This window comes from Callorhinus ursinus, unplaced genomic scaffold, assembly GCF_003265705.2.
Source record: "Callorhinus ursinus isolate GAN/ISIS: 27379988/994484 unplaced genomic scaffold, GSC_fseal_2.0 scaffold25, whole genome shotgun sequence".
NCBI classification, from domain to species: Eukaryota; Metazoa; Chordata; class Mammalia; order Carnivora; family Otariidae; genus Callorhinus; species Callorhinus ursinus.
This window is the reverse complement of record NW_027397087.1, coordinates 38,244,979-38,248,594: the sequence shown is the minus strand read 5'-3', so window position 1 is coordinate 38,248,594 and position 3,616 is coordinate 38,244,979.

Below are 3,616 nucleotides of genomic sequence, written 5' to 3'. Positions count from 1 at the left end.
GGGTGACAGGGATTTTCCAGGAAGGCTGAAGTACACCCTGAGCTGTGGCCATGGGGGGCCTACACCAGCCCTGCTTCCCAGGCTGCGATCCAGAACACGCTGGACTGAATGCTCGGGGAGAGGCGATCTTGTGCCTCCTCCCCCAGATACGCAGCCGGTGATGCCGGCCACCAGCTCAGGAACCGTTCCTGCACACACAGCCCCCTTCCCGTCTCCCTTTGTTCAGCGATAGCCTTGTTCTTGCCGTGTCAGCATCATGCTGTCCTCGGCCAGACGAGCTGCTGTCCCGCAGCCAACGCAGCTCCCCTGGGGTGCGGGCTCCCTGTTGGTGGGGACCAGGTCTGGGGCTGGGTGAAGGGGGTGCCCACCTCGTCCCACCAGGGAATGGAGGGAGGGAGAGGCACCCGTAGTCCCCAGGGCATCTGTGGTCCACCCTGGGAGGCCTCTACCTCTTTCTTATCCTGGTGGGACATACCTTCCTCCTCTGGGAAGGTCACAGGAAGCAACTGAGGATCTGACCTCATGTTTGCATTAACCCAGCCCTGTCTGGTGCCACCAGATGTGCCAGGAGCTTCTGCCGGGAAGGGGGGAGCGGGCAGGAGATGGGCCTGTGGGGATGAGAGGCTGGACCTGACCCCAGCCCCTCTTGGGATGAAGATGTCCTCCATTCTAGCAGGGGTCCCAAGTTGGGGAGCAGCCCTGGCTATACAGCTAGGCTGCCCGTGCCTCTTTGCCCAGAACTAGAGGTTTGCAGGGAAAACAAAAATCTACCCAGTGGAGACCAGCCCTCAAAGCCACCCGAAGCCCAGCAGCTGTGAGGAGGCGGGTTTGGGGCTGCAGCCAGCACGAGCAGGGGGCCGCCAACAGGAGGCTGACTTCAGCTGGGCCCCCTATGAGGACAGGACAGCAGGCCACCTGCGAGGCTCTGAGCCTCAGGCCCTGGAGACAGGAGCCTCTGGGGCATTGTGGCCTCTGGGAACATCACTAAACTGAGCTGGTGGGACAAGCGGAAGGACCAGTTACTTCCTCTTTCCTGACCACACCTTTCTAATGAGATCACCTTCTACTTCACTGCCTGGCATACCCGGCTGCTGCAGGAGCAAATGAGGTGATGCAGAGACTGAAAAGCATAAAGGTGGTATTATTATTAGCAGGAGTCATATTTGACTTGCTAATTAGCTTCCTAAAAATAGTCACATTTATTATAGTGCGGGGAGAACCCTAAGCCGGAGCTGGCGCCCTGGATTCTTGGTGTAGCTCTGTGGCAGCCTTGCTGTGTGACCTTGGGCTGGGCCCTGACCCTCTCTGGGCAACTGATTCTAGCTGGGACTCCTCCAGTTGGGGGGCTGGGTTCTGGAGGACTGGCTTCCTCTGAGTCGGTAGGTCATGGCAATTGGTGTCACTGAGACTCTCCCTGGCACCTGCTGGGGAATTTACAGGGGTCTTCAGTCTGACGTTGATCTTGGGGTCTGGGGGCACACTGCCCAGTCCCCACCCAGAGCCCAACCAGTAGGAGGCTCCAGGGATCGTGGATGACCAGGGTTACCGAGAGGAGCTGGGGCCTGGTGAGGTGGGAGGTGAGGGGCTGCAGATGCCCCATGGGACATCCCTTCATTCGGTGCATGTTCACTGAGTGCTTGGCACTCAGCCACATGCTGTGGAGACAACGGAGGCCACACTAGACCCAGTTCTGACCTCGTGGCAGACACAGGTGCTCATCACGGACCATACGATTAAACCTCGTAACATGTACTCAGCTCCTGCCAGGGCTCCAGAGAAGGGTACATGGTGCCAGGGGGGCCTGACTTAGTTGGGGGGGGGTCAGGGAAGGCTTCTAGGAGGAGAACCTGAAGGCAAAGTATGGGGTGGGAGGGGCTGAGGAAGAGAGCGCTAGGGTGGGGGACAGACTCTGACGACAGCATGAGGCAGCAGGAGGGTCACCGTGATTCCCGGAAATGCTGGCCTGGATGTGCACCTGGGAGAACAAAGCTGCAGGATGTGTGTCCCTCCCTCCCGTGCTTCCCCGTCTGGGCGCTCCCTGTCTGGTTTCGCCTTGGGAGGAAATGCCCCTCTGGGTCGCTGTGAGTCACCAGCCCTTCTGTGGTGCAAGCCTGCCACCTGCCAGGACGCTGCCCCCCGCCCTGGTCCCCATCTCCATGTTTCTTGCCTGCTGTGGACCCACAGCCCCCCTGCCCGCTTTTTGGGCAAAGGAGCCAGTCAGCTCATGAGGATTGTAGGGTTGGGGGTGAGACTCCTGGCCTTTATGGGAGGCTTCCCGCAGACTGTGCCTGGACGGGGGTATGTGGGAACAGCAGTGGGAACTCAAGGACCGTGATGCTGGAAGGGGCCCGAGAGACCATCTGGTCTGTCCCCCACCAGGCACAGCCAGGCTGGGTGCTGAAGACCAGAGAGGGTACGGCTTACCATAGGAAAGCACAGCTCACCTGGATGACATTCTCCAGCCTCCTAGGCATTTTAAATCTCAGTGGGGGGAGGCAGGGCTGGGGGTTCTTTCTGACCTGGGGATCTCAATATCCTCAGTGCCCCAGATCTCGCTTTGCCTTCTGTCCTGGGACTTTTGCCCCTAGAAGTTGGACCTCTGGGACTTTGAGAGGAGGCCTCAGGAGATATAGTGAGCTCTCAGTCAGAGCAGAGATTCCTGCTGTGACCAGATTCTAGAAGACTGGTCATAGGACACCTCACCAGTGGGAAGGGTCGTAGGCTGTTGGGGGTAACATGGGGAGCCCTCTCACAATGGGCCAATTGCCCTGTACTGGGATCTCTTCTGGGGCCTGGATTGGCTTATCACCCCCACTGCCCTCCCTCAACTGTCCTGGGGAAAATTCTCTCCCTTCACCTAAGAGGGGCCTGAGACAGAGGCAGCGACATCTAGCGCCTCCCTCCCCACAGCAGTCTGATCATCCTTCTTGCCCCCCAGAGTAGGATTTCGGTAAAAGGACAGCTGGGGACACTCTGTGGAGACCTCCTTAGGTCTAGCCTCTTTTCAAGAGTTCTATACAGGGCTGCAGCCTAGGATGCATTCTCTTTTCCAGAGAGCAGAGGTTGGATGGAGCTGGGTATATTTCCAAAACCTTCTCTAAGCTGGTGGGCATGTAAGGAGGGGGAAAAAGTCTGATTTTCCCCCAGTGCACAGCTGGGGAAACTGGACCCTTTGGCGGGAAGCGACAGGTGTCAGGACTAGCCCAGGGATCCTGATTTTCAGCCCTGCATGCTCTTCCTGCTCCTGGGAACTCTGTTCGCCCCTTCCCTGCCTCTGCCCTGGGACCTTGGGGTAGACCTGGAGAGGTGGCTGGGAGCCTGGGAGCTTTCACTGTGGGACAGCACCACCCTCTGCTGGCCACCCAGAGAGGCCAGAAAGTTCACCAGTGTCGGCTGGTCCGCCCACTGAGAGCTGCTGGGGCCCCAGAGGGGCTGCATCCTCAGTTCTCCCCAAGGCCAAGCTGGGCGTGCCCTGGGACAGGGCCTCAGTCAGGCCTGCCTCTCCACCAGCACCCCCCACTCCTCCGGCCAGTTCAGGATACCCTGGGTAGAGGTGGGGCCCCGGCCTAAAGGACGGGTCCCAGCTCAGCCTCTGACAGGCTGAGTGACCTTATTA